The sequence below is a fragment of the Astyanax mexicanus genome, chromosome 4 (genome assembly GCF_023375975.1).
Source record: "Astyanax mexicanus isolate ESR-SI-001 chromosome 4, AstMex3_surface, whole genome shotgun sequence".
Lineage (NCBI taxonomy): Eukaryota > Metazoa > Chordata > Actinopteri > Characiformes > Acestrorhamphidae > Astyanax > Astyanax mexicanus.
Genome location: NC_064411.1, coordinates 19,225,305 through 19,242,343, shown reverse-complemented (window position 1 = coordinate 19,242,343; position 17,039 = coordinate 19,225,305). Strand labels below are relative to the sequence as shown.

The 17,039-nt window shown below is 36.1% G+C and overlaps 1 protein-coding gene, 1 long non-coding RNA gene and 1 pseudogene across 9 annotated transcripts in view; 1 reads left to right on the top strand and 2 right to left on the bottom strand.

Annotated features, from left to right (window-relative positions):
• LOC125801173 (zinc finger protein 271-like) overlaps positions 1-17,039 on the bottom strand; it is a 142,307-nt pseudogene that overhangs the window by 20,906 nt on the left and 104,362 nt on the right.
• The window catches only part of LOC111188258 (zinc finger protein 239-like), a 179,793-nt gene that overhangs the window by 88,459 nt on the left and 74,295 nt on the right, over positions 1-17,039 (bottom strand). The window lies entirely within an intron of this gene.
• On the top strand, positions 1,556-14,372 carry LOC125801566 (uncharacterized). 7 transcript variants are annotated; one of them, XR_007438727.1, is made up of 9 exons: positions 1,563-1,666; positions 2,636-2,721; positions 2,847-3,038; positions 3,327-3,403; positions 4,207-5,784; positions 5,902-7,183; positions 7,295-7,373; positions 10,905-10,996; positions 14,179-14,372. It is a non-coding gene; the product is annotated as an uncharacterized LOC125801566 (long non-coding RNA). The 7 variants fall into 7 exon arrangements; XR_007438725.1 differs by having other exon boundaries at positions 1,564-1,666; positions 4,207-5,997; positions 6,112-7,183; XR_007438726.1 differs by having other exon boundaries at positions 1,565-1,666; positions 4,207-5,170; positions 5,690-7,183.

The window sequence follows — 17,039 nt, the reverse complement described above, 5'->3', positions numbered from 1 at the left end:
TACGAGAAAAAAAGGTAAGTATTATTTTTATTTTAAATTTCTGTAGTGCTGTAACATATTAAATGATAAATTTCCATGTCTGCTCTGACATTATGCTGGTGTTGTAGTTAATATGTAGTTGTAGTTAACACTAAAAGTAGTTTTGTCTTTTTCTTTATGTTACATTAAAACATAAAATAAAATAATAAATGTACCCAAGGGTAAGTGAATTAATATGTGGTTACTACATGCATTCTCACATTCTCTGAATAAATGTATGCTTTTTAATATAAGCAGGCTTCCACATATTTGTGAGTACACATTTAGGCTTACATCACAGTTTTGCTAGACAAATTATCCAAAGCCATGTCTTCTTTAAATTTCACATACTAATTTAACTTTTTTGCTCTTTTAAATGTCATTACCTGAACTTGTTTTTTTATCTGTGCAGGCGCGTGTTTTAAAGTCTCAGCAATAAGACTCTGTTTCCTTTTCTCCTATTCCTGATTTCCATCTCATGATTGCTTCTGCAATGAAATGGGGAAAAACATTGTTTAATACATAGTTTCTTATCTTGGTAATTAATACTATTGTTCTGAGTAATTAAAGGCAGCAAACGAAATTAGACAATAATTTTCTGAGTGATTATTGCTCAGAAAAGCAATACTTTCTAATCTGTCTAATGGGGTTTTGTCAGAGCAGTATGTCTAACATGCTTTTATTTCTACACTGAAACAATTTAGACTCACGTTTGATCACATTGCACACGGTGGTGCCAATCAGGGGTAGCTTCTCTCTCTTTCCTTTAAGGCTGTAGTGGCTCCAGACAACATTTGTTGCAACTGCCCACATCACTCTCCGGACACACTCTCCTGGATTGGCCCCACCAATAAGGCTTAGGTGGTGAATCTGTAAAAAAAAATTACTAAGTAAAAATGTAGGTAACCTGGTAATTTCATAGATTCATAGAGGCGATTAATCATTGTATAATAGTTTAGTATCTATTTATCGGTCTATGGGCCCTATCGTACACCCTGCGGAAGGCGTGTCTCGATGCTCATTGCTATCTCATTGCTATCGCTAATTGCTTTATTTATTGGTTTATTTTTGAGCCACACAAGGCATACTTTTCCCGTTATTACAGTTCATTATATACACAAAACAAACAAAAAACAATACATTACACTAATTCACACTTTAGCTCAGGATTGCCTGGAATAAGTGGATTAAAGCAACCATTATACTAGACCATACAATATGACTTACCTAGTCAATAGCACAGTCCCTCAAACTCTTAAGATCACAGAAACAGTTATTTATAGAAAACTTAAATCTTAGGATAATACAGGTACGTACAATCACAGAAAGACATTATACAATACATTAACATTCTCTTTTCTTTTTACAGGTCTACTGGAACCCCACCTGCACCAGTGATCTCACTAGTGCACTTTAAGTCTGGCTCGATTCCGGCATTAAGCTGGTCTGGAAGGTCTGGCTAATTGAATCTGTTGCTTGCAATAGACATTTTAAATAGACAAGGGTGGGGCGGGGCGGGGAGGGGGCGGGGCAGTGAGAACAGGTCTGAATGAGACAGTTTGAACCGGTCTGATCCTGCTTCATCTTGGGCAGACTAGCACCACCAACGGTCCTGAACAGGACAAACAAGTGAAGCCAACTTCATATGGTAAGTAAATATTTTTTATATATATTTTTATATATAAGTAAAACATGCTTTTTTTTAAAGTTAAATATAGTTTATGTGACTAATAATTGGTGAAAAGTGTCAGAAGTGCCTACAAGTTAGCAATGTTACCCGCCATTTTTCCACTTTACAGTGATTATGTTTACTGGTGTAATCTGGAATTTATAAAATGTTTATATTTTCGCTGTCCAATGAAAAACACTTAACTTTAGAATATGTCTTCTTTCTCTTTTAACGCGGCACCATACAATTTACAGTGGAACGGAGCATTTTAATGGCTAGATGGCTATTTCTGCAGTTAGCTTATTTGTGTTTTTTTTTTTACACAAAATTCGACTCCTGTACTAGAAATTCAGTACTGGATCCAGGAGAACTAGCTTCATAAGTGACCCCCTTTATATCAATTTAAACAATGTAACTAAATATATTTCCTTATTCCGAACCATGCAGCTGTTCTTCCTAAACAAATGAATATACTTTAGCAATAGTTTTATATTTTATTGTTTTATATTTTATATAATATTATTATATTATAATAGTTTTATTTGTAAATAACACTTATCTGAATGTGATTGTTCTTGTTTTATTCATATATTGTACATGTAATTTTATTGACATCTTGTCATTTTACACACATCGTTTTAAAGTAATTTTTTAAAACTTAGACTTGATCACATTTACATTTCATAAGTCTAGGTGCATCTTCATTTAAATGTGTATGTATTAAATAAAAAAGATGAAATAATGTGTTTCAGTTATTTTAAAATATTCGGTAATTGGTTAGTAAATAAGTGCTTAAAGTGAATTGCACTAAAATTCTTAAGTTATAGCTTGACGTTATTTAAGTAATGTATTCTATTACTTAAACATGTCATAGATGTATGGCATTGTTGTGGTTTTTCATCTGGGCTATAACTGGGCCAATTGTTTCTAGAGCTAGAGAATGGCTAGAGAATGGCAGATGTTAGTTGGTGCCAGAATTGGCAAGTCATTCCAAACCGCAATCGGGCCAGAAGAATGTGGTGCATGTGGGCCAGGTCTGTAACTAGTTCATCTATTGTTCTGCATATTTAACATTATATTCAATGGCCATATAAGTAAGTAAACATTTAAACATGAATTAATCACTCACCACTTTCTTTCTGAAATCTGTCTCTTTCAGTTGGTGTTCAAAGTTTAGGAGGTCTTGTGTGCTTTGTGCCACATTCAGCTCTACAGTGGTCTCCTCATCCCTTTGTCTCCCCTGGCTTCTGCGCAAAAGTAGTAGCATCTCCCGTTGATTTGCCTCTAGGGTCTCAACTTTTTGAAGGAGAACCTGAAGTGTATCTGAAATTAAGAAGCCACATAACTTAAGGTGTGAATTATTTCTCTTTGTATTTATATCTTTTTTTTTCTCCCCAAATATTGTGATCTGAGGGTGTTCAGAGTCTGCTTTTGGAACAGTCACATTAAAATGCTTTTCTTTTGTAGCGAGTTCATAATACCTTGAAATCTTCTTTGTACTGGAGACTCCAAAGTATTTTTTCTCCATGATGGTCCATTGTCTAAATCATGTCATACATAAAGTGTTAATACAAGATCTTTTGGGCATGCCACTAATTTAAAGTAAGCATTTTAACATTTTTTACTTTTTACCATGCAGCGAGTCTTGATCTATAGTCATGGACTCAGAAATTTTGGGCAGTTCATCATTGTCTGCAAGCAAGACATTAACATACAGTAGGCAACTTTTAATGATAAGCAACAGATGCTAATTAGTTGAAGTCTGGGCCCATATTCACAAATTATCTTGGAGTGTGAATACTGTTCTAGAAACTGTTTGTCAGTAGAATCATCATAACTAAAACATGGTTTAGATTGGCACACCTACTAAAACGCTAATAAGCTTTTTAAAATTGGCCCAGACTTCAAATGATCAGCTTAATATCATCCTGATTTCAGTGACTTTGTTAAATCTGGGAAAACATTCAAATGTCCCGAAAAAAAAAAAAAAAATCTGTAGCACATTATGATTCTGAAATGTCTTATGACTTATTATTCTTTTTTTTCTACATATTGGATGGAGATTGGGGGGTGCTGGAAGCTTCGCTTGTTTTTGTGCAACTGCTTGAAACATAAATTAAAAAGTATATCATGAAAAGGGCAATGTTCAACATTTAAATACACTGTTCTTCTTGATAGTTGATGGTACGATTTAGTATGGATGCTGAAAAATATTACTACCTCACCTTTAGCCATGTTGTCTTTTGGGATTTCCACAGTTGCCTTGAGTTGAGGAACAGGTCCATCTAAATAGGGCATACGCTATTAAAGGTTGTTTTGAGCCACTGATTGATATATAGTTTTACTAAACTATCATATATACCTTTTGTTTTTTCTTAGTCAAAGGCTCCCTATTATCCTTTGTTTGCAAAGTTCTCTCATCTAAAAAAAAAAAAAAAAGTAGTGCATAAATGTGCTGTTAACTAACAATTGTGAATGATATGACACTGACCCATTTTTTCGGTTTCATTTCATTTCAGCAGCACGTAGATATACAGTATATCCAGTGTGTAATTTCTGGTAAGTTGCTGCCTACCTTCACTGCTGTCATAATATTTCAGGGGTCTTTTTGTTGGCCTTTTTGATGGTACAGTTTCTTCTTCGGTATCAAAAGTGGATTTGTGCTCTGCTGTTCTGCTCCATTTGAGGGCTCTTTCAAAGTTACCTGAATGTCAAATGGTAACAATAATTAGACACTCATAAGAATGTTATGACCACCTCCACCTCGCTATCTATTTTGTCAGCTCCACTGATCATACAAGCCACTGTGTAATTATATAGTAAAAAAGTGTAATTGTATAATAATTCTCTCTGTATACATCTGTTTGAAAGGTTTTATCAGTCATTTTGAATCTAATAAATTACAGTAATATGTAATGTAAAATTGAATATCCACTGCAGTCAACATTTTATTAAAAAGTCTTTATTGTACAACTGCTCATTGCAGCTTCTGTCAGGATCAAGGAAATAAAGTTTTTATTTCCATCTTCTAATAAAAGCTTTTTATTTACTGAAGAATGCCATAGATATTCAAACATTTGAACAGCAAACATTTGTACAGTAAATTGACCAAATAATGTGTATTCTCTCACTTCTTATACAGTGTGTGCATGATTGGAAGCTCAGCTTTACATGTGGTGGCAAAGACTCTGATTTTTCTGGAAATCCAGTTGTCTTCATCAGGAGTCTCCTCCTTTTTTGCTCTTTTGGTTGGGTTATTTGGCGGCCAGTAACTGTACTGTTGCTGAAATACATGCAGCATGCACACAGCTACAGTAATTGTATTTCTGTGATATTAATAACAATAAACAATATAACAGTTGTTATAATGATTACAAATATTTGTCATACCCCATTTTCTTCATAGGTCCAGCACTGAGCCACAATGCCAACCAGATTTTCCTCAGTAAATTCCACAATGTAGTACATTCTGTAGAAAAGACAGTACGTGTTCATTTTAATACAACTTTAAGAGATAATCAGAGACATTTTGCAATGCATAGCAGTACACTCACATGGCAAAAATAATGTATATCCTATTCAAAATGTTTTTTCTTTTAATTGTCAAATACTTTTTAGGTGTGTATGATGCCTGTTCTGACATTCACTATCCCTTCACCAGCATTTATTATCTGACTGCAGGACTGCTATTGTCAGATAATGGAACCATAGAAGTCAAAATAGGCATAATATTCAGGCATGATCTTCTAATTGAATATACCAAATAATAAAAGTGACATGGTGTCTTGGTATCTAATATCCATTTTAACCCTTTAATCCTAAGGCTTAAAAAGTTCCTTGATTTAATTAAAATTACTTACATATTCTTTAAATGTTGAATTGGTGCCTTATCTCCATCTAATCTTAATGGCATATTTTGTTTACACTTGATGCAATATGCCCATAAATATAGATTTGTCTTCTATGTGAAGCCTGATGGCTCTCTTCTCAATTTTATCACAGGTGATCCATTTCATTGTAGTGGTATTTTCTTTGAAGCTGAAAGCCCCAATGAGAAACGAGGTGCATGGCTCCATGAAGAGGGGTGCAGGATGATGGTACACTCGACAAAGGACCTTTCCATCTTTCTCCATCTCATCTATAACTTCGCAACATTCCTCACCTTCAAGCAAGTATGCTCTGTCCTTAATGCTTCTTGTTTTTTTCGCTACAAGGTCATGGAGTGGTGCTGACTTTCTTTCCTCAATACGGTTGGCAATCTGTGTGAGGGGGTGTGTTCCGCTATGTACCATTCTCTTCAAGGTATGCAGGTATGTTTCAAATTTGAAAGCACTGCAGTTGTCCAGCCCATTGAATAACACAGCATCTTCCGTAATATGAAGCAAAGAGTGAGTGTTGTACACCAGAAATTCTCTTCCATAAAGCTCCCTCCCTCTGCTGACAAAGTACTGAAGGAGGTTTTGTGCGTACACTGCGTACTGTTTGATAAGTGAGGGACAAACTAGGATGCACATTGCCACACTGAATGTAAGGAAATGGAGGTACAGGTCTCTCTTCAATATTCCTTTTAACACTATCTTTCCTGTGTACAGCATGAACTGCCTGAACTCTGTTGCTTTCCATCTCTCAAGCTCATTTAGGCCTCGAGGAGTGCGGGAAAAGATGGAGGGGATTTCACTTTTTATGTGAGCAAGCCTACTGCTCACTTCTTCTATTTGGACAGAAGACATCCTGAAACCTTTCTCTCCCCTGCTCCACATGTGCAGAAGTTTTTTCATGACTCCTAGGCAGGCTTGATGCATGTAATCAACAGGAAAACTTCTCACCATATCAATGGGCAAACTGACCAGTGGTGTATTTCCGTTGTGATGCTGTGGCTGAATTTGGTTCCTAAAAGAGGCATCTGTGCGTAAGGTGAGGTCATCTGTCTGCTGATATGTGACCCTTTTAAGCCACTCGCCTTTTTGGTCACATTTATCACAGCCATAATAACCAGAGCACAGCATTGTGTTGCGAATAAAGGCTTTCGCTGGAGCATCACAGACAATGCAAAGAACGTTGATTTGCAACGCTCTTCCCTTGTATTGAAGGCCACCACTTAACAGTTCTTTGAGGTCTGTGACCATGTCATCCAGGAAATCAAGATTGTGTGGACGATTTTTTCCACGTTAGTGTTGTGGGGAAAACAGTTATGGGATTGAGGTGGACAGCACACAGAACAGGCCACATAATTCTTGCTGAGCTCTTGAACAATGGCAGTCCATCAACATTAAAAGACAGGTTGATTGTGTCCGACAGATGTTCAGGAGGGTACTTCTCCAGGGTCTCTGTCAACTTCTGATGCAGTGTATAATGAAAGTATTCTATGCCAGATTTCTGCTTTTTTGCTAGCTGCCTTGGTGTCTTAAGTAGACTACGTGCTGAAGAGGGGAGTTCTGTGTGGCCATGTGTTTGAAGAACCTTCAACAGCTTGTCAAGGGCGTTGTTCTTAACCTGGTAAGCTGAAGCCTAAGTTGCTAGGTCAGTTGCTAGTGATGAACATCCCAAATATTCTTCCTGGTCTGATTCTTCACATTTATTGTCTTCAAGGTACATGTCATCCTCCAGATTTGCGTCTTCCCATGTGGATGATCCTCCAGCAGGCTGAGGGGGTGGACTATCTTCAGTGTCCTCCATATAACTAGAGGTATCACTAAGATCACTCTCATATTCTGAAATCGTTTCTTCATGATCATAATTCATAGTTGGCTGTTCTGTCTGACACTCAGATATCTTTCTGAGCACACGCCTAGCTGACCTCCAGGATCTTAGATATTGCCTTGATCTTTTTTTCTTTTCCTCACTCATTCTAGGGAAAAAAATTAACATGAATGAATAGTCCTGAAATACATGTCAGCATACAAACCCTGTTTTGTGAGGAGGGTAAACATTATTCTAGACCTTCTGAAAGTTATGTGTACTGACTGAATGCAAATTACAGTGTTATTAAACTAGTACTGGATGCACACATATCTACAAATGCAGGCTGTAAGCCACACCCCTGTAATTAACACCTCAACACTAACCCGAAACCACACCTATATTAGCTCCTTAATCAACAATACCCAATATGCAGCACAAGGTTACCAAACAAACAAGAGTACACAATCTAGCTAAGAGTATCTTTAAGCCAGCCTACACAATGCTATGTGAAATATAAACAAAATATTGAAACTAGGAGGTAGTGTACTAATTGGAATAAAGCACCCCTGGTTGGCTGATGGTCTTAATGTGAGGACAAATTAGGTGCCTTATTAGATACTGAGATGATATAGTATGCTGAGAATATGCAGTTAAAATGTGTTGATTTCAGTGTGTGATTTGTTTCTGAAAGATGTGTTTCTTGTCATAAACAGATATCTGCCTCTAGGGAAGTGAGATGGTGAAATGGTTGGTTTGTTTTATCTGTGAGCCAATACTGCAAATGATCCTGGTTTACATACCCCAGCAGAATTTTTGCTTTCTATGCCTTTTTTCAGAATACATGATAACACAAAAAAACGTTTTTTTTTTTCCACTCACGGTTAGTGGTTGGGTGAAGCCATTTACTGTCAAACGACAGTAAATGTTTTGTTTTCTCTTTTTATATCCTAATGACAACCAAACACATCCAAATGAAAGTTCACATACCCCAGTTCTTAATACCATGTATTGCCCCATCTAACATCAATGACAGCTTGAAGTCTTTTGTGGTAGTAGTGGGTGAGGCTCTTAATTGTCTCAGATAGTAAAGCTGCCCATTCCTCTTGGCAAAAAGCTTCCAGTTTCTGTAAATTCCTGGGCTGTCTTGCATTAACTGTGCGCTTGAGATCTCCCCAGAGTGGCTCAATGATACTGAGTTTAGGAGACTGAGATGGCCACTCCAGAACCATCACTTTGTTCTGTTTGTTCTGATGACAGGTCGACTTGGCCTTGTGTTTTGGATCGCTGTCATGTTGGCACGTCCAAGTACATCCCATGTGCAGCTTTCAGGCTGATGAGTGCAAATTTGCCTCCAGTATTTGCTGATAACATGCTGCATTCATCTTTCCTTCAACTTTGACCTTTGAAGTTTCCTGTGCTTTTGTAGCTCACACGTAACTTTTATGATTTTGGTCTCATCACTCCAAATGACCTTGTTCCAGAATTTTTTTCTTCTTTCTTCTGTCAACTCGACCATGCAGCCTATTTTTCTTCAAGGGCCTCCTTATTGTGCATCTTGAAACAGCCACACCGCTAGTTTTCAGAGAGTCCTGTATTTCAGCTGATGTTATTTGTGGGTTTTCTTTGATTTGGTTTTTACAGAGCCCTGATTTTTTCATTTGTTAATCAGTTTGAACACTGCTGACTGGCATAATTAATTCAAGGGCATGTTTAAGATGCTTATCCCTGGAGTTTAAACGCTTTAGAAATATGTTTGCAGTACTGAAACATTCTAAGTTGTTTTATGTTGATAAATGAGTTTTTTTTCTTCATTATAAAAATGCTCTAACAGTTATAAACTATGATTTTGCTAAATTTCTCCATATAAACACATTCATTTGGTCTAGCTTGGGAGCGCCCTCTAGTGTGTGACACACCCAGAAGAGTTTGCAAGTGGATATTCTCTCTAGAAGTTCTGTGTCAGTATAGCGGAGAGTTTAGATACAGGTTGGAAGTGTTTACGGAGGAAGGCACTCTCGCTGTACTGCTGTTGGGTTAACTTATTCCCAAAATCGATCACATACGGTGGTTTGTTTAGACCTTTCTGACCCTCACAATCGATTGGCATGGAATTCGTTCATGTCGATGAAAACTTTAGAGAAAAAGCTTGTTGCACTCGCTGTAGTCAGATACGGTAGGTTGGCTAACAGGTTAGTTAACCTAGCTAGCTAAGCTAACATAGCTAGAGTTAACATAGGTAACTCTAGCTAGCTCTAGCTAACGCTAGCTAGCTTAACCTGGAGCGAAGTTAGAGTAGCTAGCTAGCATGGCTAGCTAACTTGTCTATTTAGACTATTTAGAAACAGTTGCACATGACCTCGATCAGCTGTGTAAGTTTTCATACACTGACACTTGATTAGTTACTTATTGCTGTTTTAAAATTGTCTCACCTTGGTCTGTAAAACCGATGGATCCGGAGGTCTGCAAGGATAAGATGGATACTTATTTAGCTAGCTAGCTTAACTATAGTAGTCGTTAACTCACGTTACCTAGCTAAAAAACAAACAAATTCTATACACCATATAATAATAATAATAGTAATAATAATAGTAAAAAAAATATTACTGAAATGTTGTAAAACGTCTATATACACTACCGCGACGCTGTACTCTGCACCAACTGTAACCAAGCTATTTAATAGCTTATGCTGTGTACATACGCAATAAAAATATAAGTAAAACTGTTGATTTAACAGTAACGTTATTTAGCTAGTACTAATCTAATGATTTAACGTATTAAAAAACCTTACAATTGATCTTTTAGAAAATAAGAATCGGAGTAGACGTGCTATTGATGGATGAAACTGACAGTTTAACGAATTTTAGAGCTTATTTTAAAATTAAAAATTTAAACTGCCAGCTTCGAGCTCGCCCTAATAAAACACCTAGCTAGTTAGGTTATTGTTACTGTGAATGACTGCTGGAGTAATAGAATAAATGTTTAGTATATCATTGTGAAGATGACTGCCTAACTCTCATTGAAGGAAACTGAAAAAGTGATGACCAGGCTATGTGGAATGCTTGATATTGAATGCCATTAGGTCATAGTGTGAACTTTAGATGATTCTGTGTTCAGTTGTTGGATACCAGTGATGCAGTTCTGTCATCCTTTTATTATGCTTTTTGCACAGGTTTGTTGCAGCTCACATACCATTCCTACAGCAGGTGTGTGTGTGTGTGTGTGTGTGTGTGTGTGTATATATATACATATATATATGTATATATATACACACACACACACACACACACACACACACACGTATAATATATTGAAATAATAAAAAATATATATTCTTGGCCATTCATTCCTGCCCACACATTTAAAATATTTAAAACCGTCTTTATGGAGGCCACAAGGCTCCCTTGATAGCCCCACTCTTAATAGCATGTGATTAACAATGGATGTAAAGTTAATAAACATTGTTAATATTTATATGTCAGTTTCTACCTGTGTATATAAACACTTAAGCTTTGTTAAACTTCTTTTCTTCCCACAGGTTAGCTTTTGTCTGATGCCTTCCCCTCTTCAGGATTGCTGAGGCAAGCCTATAGACCTTAGAAGCTACAACACCCTCTTTTTGGGACCAAGGTTAGTATGCATATTAGTCTAAATGTCTTACACCTATTGGGGTATACAGTCCCTGACAGAAGTTCTGTCGCTTATCCATGTTGTGGAAACAAAAGCTTATAACCTGACTTTAAATTCTTCCATTGGTTTTAGAACTGACTCATGTGAAAGCTGAAACCCTCCCAAATGAGGTTTAATTTACAAAAATAAATTTGATTCACTGCAGAAATATTGATCATTTAATGCACAGAAAATCATCATGTAACTCTTAATTCATTAACCATGGAATATGAAAGATATATTGACTACTAAAGTTGTATGTCACTCTATAGTCCTCAGTATGCCCATATTTGGAACTCTAGGTTACCACTGCCAATATCTTACATTATAGCATGAACCTCAGTTGATGTTTGTATTATAGCACAGTTAGTTTTTACCCTGCAGTGTGATTTCTAAGAGTGCCGTTGCTGTACGTTAATGCACTGCAGATCTGGACTGGTAATTTGGCATGCCTGGCATTTTCCCAGTGGGCCGACAGTCCTCATGAGCTGATGCTGTAGATTTTTTTTTCTCCCCTTTTTTCTTTCTAAGAGACCGGCCCACAATTTAGAGAGTGCAGCCCATTGGTCCAGCTTCAATATAGACAGTGGACTTAACCAATCAGAACCCCTTCCCTGCTCTGTTATATATGAATGTAAATCAGATATTGCACTGATATTTTAATTTCAGAGGTTCCTTGATGAGATAATGTGGGTCACACCAATCATCCCATTTAGACACAGCACGGACCAGCATTACTGAGATACTGCCTATAAATAGCTATAGTAAATAAACTTGCCCATCTTCCCAGATTAATCCCTTTAGGTAGTTAGTTTAGTTAGATGTTTTCTTTTATCATATGAATCAGCACTGAACATGCACTGTTAGTCTATAATGAAGATTGTCAGACAGACGGACGGATGGGCGTGTCTTTAGTGGCTTCCTCTTTTACCATTTGTCAGTATCACACAAAACCTTGAAACTAATCCACAGATAACAGTGGAGAGGGAGAAGATAAACAAATCCACCACTCAGGCAATTCTTTATTAGAAACAATGACCATATCCCACCAGATCAATTTGACAGTCATAATATAAAACCGCTAAATAATTAGATGCAGCTAGTCTTTACTGCCCAATGAGTGCGGTGGCAATGAAAAACTCCATTTTGTTGGTGAAAAAAGGAAGAAACTTTGGGAAGACCCAGACTCATTGGTTTGCTAGCCTCTTAAAATTGCTGCTTGATCTTTGAATATATACAGAAAAACATTTTAAACCTGTACATATTAAAATGTATTTACATTATGTATTTTTAACATATCATAGTGGTTTTTAAAACTTACCTTTGATGATGCGCATAGTAATCCTTTATGTTCTAACCAGATCAGAGGCATCGTATGACATCAAAGAATATGATCAAATGTGTACAAAATATTCATTTCATATGCATATTACAATAGGACTCCTTCTGGACAATATGAATCCCAGTGTACAGTTAGAAAATAGGCCTTTTTGGAGTATCTTACCAGCATCATTGTCAGCTTAACAACTAATTATTAATTGATATTATACATACTTAAAAATGTTGTAAATAATAATTAATTATAACTAGTTAATGATTAATAATGCCTTAACGTAGGAAAGTCTTCATTTTGATTGTTTCAGTTAAATCAGCAAGGTGTAGTTCATAGACCACCCACTAGATGGCGATAAAGCCTTATAGTTGAATGCTATTTTCCTGTGTAGCTAGTGCTTTGTCCTTCATGTTCTGCTGTAGTTCCCTCGTGCAGTAAACAGAGCTGGAAGCAAATGCACTATAATCTACAGTTTGTGTACGCCAATTTGACCAAAGTGCGTTTGTTGATAACTCTAACTCTAATGAGTAATATATTTTGTAGTTGGGTTCATATGTTGATGCTAGGTTACATATTGCATCCATTTTCTCTGTGCTAAATGCTAGTACTGAACACAAGTAACTAGCAGAGCTAACTGCAGGAGTTAAAGTGAATGATATTGTGTATGTTTGTTAATCCTATGTCAATCTTTTACGCTATTTGACTACTTAAGCACTGCAAATGTGTGTCCTATTAGTAGAGTAACTGCTTTATAGTGAGTAGTTTGCACTAACTATAGTCACTGTAAGAAATCTGAGTCTCTGTTGGATGAATATTTCTCTGAGCCCTGCTCTCTTACCAGAGCCTCCTGTTTCTAAGACCTACCAAGCCAGCACCCCCAGAGTACCCACTCTACTTCACTTAGCTTGTGTAATAATTAGTTGAGACATTCTGTCGTAGGTACTGTTAATTAATGTATCCTTATTGTAAAGTGTCAGCATTAGTTTTTTTTTTTTTTTCCTGAATTCTTTTTAAAGATTTTTTTGTGATCTTGCTCCCATAGTGCATGAATGTGAATGGAAAATTTGTCAGTTGACATTGCTTTATATTGAAACTCTCCACCAAATTGTGCCCCATAAGATGTCTAGTGATCATTCTGAAGCTTAAACATTTTGATAAAAGGATGGTCGTTTATTCTTTAAAAGTACAGTGCTGTATGTATTTCTCTTAAACAGCAAAACTTGCTTTATAGCAATTTCTTTCCTTCATTATCTACATTTAATTTATGCATTTGCATTTTAGTTTTAAACTCTATTTTCTAAACTACTTCATAATATTTCATTTACAGACTCAAAACAGAATTTTATTCATTTTTTTACTTTTATTTTGACAGAATTTGTTTTTTTTTCTAGTGTTGCTAGATCACAATGCAGATCACAAAAGCTCCAGAGATAAATTGGCATTAAGGAAAATTAAAGAAAGTGATGCACAAAAGAAAAGAGGGCAGAAACACCACAAAGGAGACATGTCTTGATAGCAAGTTACATGAAATCTGTCCATGAAAAAGAAAAAAAAAACCTTGGACATAATAATATATAAAAGGTGAAATGCACAAGGATTAGCTGGGTGTAGTAGCAGTCTCGAGCTCTCACACCTTCCTCACTCCTCTATGAACTTACTACATTAAAGAAAGTTACATTCATTGAAGATTCATTGGAGATTTTGAGCTTGTAAACAAAAGTCACAAAAGTAAAAACATTTGTCCCCACATCCACACACAAGTTTACTGCAGTATTACTTTCTTCTAATGTCATCTTATTTTTTGTTGCAGATATTATGCTGCTTTGTCTGGAACAGGAATCCGAAGGAAAACTGGCATTAACCTTCAAAGGGAATTTAACAGATTTCTCTAATGTTACAGACATACCATGAAATGGTTGTGAGTGGGGTGAGAGAGTGGGGTGAGAGAGTGAGTGGAGCCCTCTTCTGTTTGCTGTTGTTTATTAATAAAGAATATTGAATTTTTTTGTGTATTTGTGAATCCTATTCTAGGGCACTCATTATCCAGCTGATCCAACACACCAGCTAAATTGATAATCAGTCAATCAACCTTTATGATCACTTATTTACACCTTGGTGACCCTCATTTACAATGCAGCTGAACATTTACAGTTTAGAAGGGATTGAAAACATTAAATAAGAAATTAGAAATAATAAGGATATAATAAAAGAAATACAAATTTTAAATGAATACATTTAATATGGATGAGAAATAAATATATATAAACCATAGGATTTACACAAAAAGTAAAAATATATAAAATAAAAAATAAATAAATAAAAATAAGTAAATCAAAAGTAAGAACAATAAAAATTTAAATAATAAGAGAAAGCATAAACTCAGTTAAAACAGCCACAGGCTTTGTGATGGTGATCAAGGCAGCAAGATCATTGAAAAAAATATTAAATAAAACTGGACCCAGGATTATATTGATTAGTTAACGTTGGCCCAGTGAGTACTTAACTTGCTGAATAATGTTATAATTAATTATATACTACAAAATTTTAATTTCAGTACAATTGCAGCTTTTTCAGGGCACCCTTTTTGCATGTGTTTTTAGAAAATGTTAAATGATATTGGCGTTAAAGAACAGATATACAGAATACTATGGGACTGGTCATTAGTATACCATCTTACGACGTAACGATGACGTGCTAAATGACCACATTTAATAATTACAAAAAAAGAACTGAGACTACCGTCAAGTAACGTTGCCTCTACGTCGCCACTACGTTGCCGGTTGGTATGTCGTGAACTGACCAAAAAGTACGAATAAATCACGTTGCTGGTACGTCGTGTGTTAGCTGGGAAGTCAAGTCAAGTAGTTTTATTGTCAATACTGCATATGTACAGGACATACAGAGAACTGAAATTACGTTACTCTCCTTATTTTATTGTCAATACTATACAGTATTGACAATAAAACTACTTGACTTGACTTACAGCTGATTGTTCTCCAGCCAGTCTGATCTAGACCAGGTCCAGGTCTGATCCAGGCCCGGTTCAGATCTCCATGCTGATCCTGGTTCTTCCAGTGGAATCGGACACTGAGCTGAGCTTAAAGAACCGGTTCTGGATCTGAGGAACCTTTAGAACCGGTTCTGACTTTAAGCTACACGGTTCTGTTCTACATTCTCTTCAGTTCTGAACTTACCGAGTGAATCCGGGCTTCTGTCTTCTTCTAATGGCGGAGACTGAACTTACTTTTACTCTCTCCTCTCACCTGTCTCCCTCTAAGTCCCGCCCCTTTGCTATCTTACAGCGAATAGACGCTGGGTGGGCGGAGCTATTGCTCGTTTTTGGGTATTGTAAGCCAATCATACCACAGGGCTGAGTGGAATGTTTGAATATTCATGAGCCTAAAGTTTCAGACCGGTGTTCTACCGAGTTCTGCTACCCGTCCAAAAGTGCTGCTCCCCGCACTGCGCATGCTCTGACCCTCATTTTATAACGTTTTCATGAGTTTTTCAGTTTGATGATTCTGTTTTCCGTGCCTGCATTAAACAGCCTGAGCTCACGGTCATTATTTATTTAAGGGTTACATAAAGGTAAATGACAATTAAACAAACAAACAAACAAAAAAAATAATAATAAAAAACAATTTATAAACAAACTCAAGACAAATTGTTTCTAATCACCTCTTTTACCTTGACTTCACACTGATACAGTGATTTTAATCACTATATCATTTCATTTACTACTTACATACAATTTTTTATTGTTTTCATGTTTTTATTGTTTTCATTGTATTTCATGTTCTCTGATGTGGCTACTGCACATGTGTACCCTGTGATAATAATGCTGGGAGAAAGGAGCACTGCCTCCATCTAGTGTCTTTGAGATGTTCTGCATTTTATATAAAGGTGGTTGGTGGTTGATATGACATGGTCTTTTCTTTGGTCCAGTGTGTCAAATATATGTAAATTATAGAAAAATATGTCAAAAACTGTGGTGATATTTATCAGAAATTGCTGATTTATATGAAATTACAGAGCATTCATAGGATTAACATTTTTTTTTCACAATTTTCACAGAAACCAAAAAATGATCACATGGTCTGACTGTTCCAATCACATTTCATAAAGTTATATTTTTAATAAAATCAAGTAAATGAGGACTTCCAGTTGGACATGATAGGAGTAGCAGGGTGAGTGGTGAGCTCCTGGTCTAACTGGAGGATAAAAGCTTCACTATCCAGCTGATCACCAACGTCAATAGAAATTCATTTCAGGTTGAATGTTGGTCATGAAGTCAGATTAAAAAAATTATGTCAGGATAAAATCAAAAACTGTTACGTACCTGCACTCTTAAAAATTCAACAAACTTTAACTCAGAAAAATGTAATGGATGACTGGAGCAAAAACGGAGGCCGATAGGAGGAATAAAACAAGATTATCCTCTGAGTTCTGCCCTTTACGTTCTAGCCATAATGATGAAAGAATACAAGGTATTAAAAGAGGAGATTATTTAGTTAAAATCACAGCTTATGCAGATGATATTACAGTTTTTATTTAAAAAAAAGACTTAGACATTGTAATGGAATATTAAAAATATTATGAAAAGGTTTCTGGTGCACAGCTTAATATGGCTAAATCTAAATGTGTGTGGATTGGGGATCAAAGAAAGAAGTT